Raw genomic sequence first — 945 nt, 5'->3', positions numbered from 1 at the left:
TAACTTAACTAATACTAAATGCGTATATTTTTAATCTATCCTTAATGCGTGTATACTAACCTAACTAAAATTTAAATACCTCAATTTATGTATATTAATTTATCCTTAACATATATTATATTTAATTAATAGCAATATAAAATATTCTATTTTCTGGATAATTAATTTATGAAATTACACTATATTATAATATGTGTAAAAATAGCGTAAATGTAGTATGTAAAATAAATGTAATAAAATAAAATATAATACGTAAAGATAATTTAATATACACCAAAATAAAATAATTTGCTTATTCTACGTGAGTAACTGTTATACCTAATAAAAATCTATAAAATTTATTATACTAATATTTCAAATCTAATTTGAATATTTCTAATATCCTATATTTATCCCGTTCTAACTACTTTTTGCGACTAAAATAATTATTTAATACAATAATATGTTATTCTAATGTAATGCAAGCATTGCATCTACGTTAATTCAAGCTTTATTCTAATGTTTTCTAATACTAATGGGTTCTAATACTAAGGGTTTCTAATACTAAGGCGCCTTATTCTAATATATTTCCCTACTCGAAATAATATTCAATCTATTCCAAATTCTCTTCACTATATTTTCAAATACCTAGATTAATCAACTCTATTTTTCATCACTTATATATCCTCATAAATCAAATTATATCATCATATTTTATATCATCAACTCTATTCACTTATATCATCAAAATTATTCATCATTATATATCCCCAAAAATATCAAATTGTATTCATATATCATCAAAAATCTATTTATTCATCAATTATATTCATTATATCTGTGCGCGCACTATTCAAAAATCATCATTATATATCAATATCAAAAAAAAAGACTTATATTATGCCTATAAAAATCTCAACTCATTAATTCATAATATTCATTCAACACAAAAAGGACTTAATATCT

The sequence above is a fragment of the Acyrthosiphon pisum genome, chromosome A1 (genome assembly GCF_005508785.2).
Source record: "Acyrthosiphon pisum isolate AL4f chromosome A1, pea_aphid_22Mar2018_4r6ur, whole genome shotgun sequence".
NCBI classification, from domain to species: Eukaryota; Metazoa; Arthropoda; class Insecta; order Hemiptera; family Aphididae; genus Acyrthosiphon; species Acyrthosiphon pisum.
Note: the sequence above shows the minus strand (reverse complement) of the source record.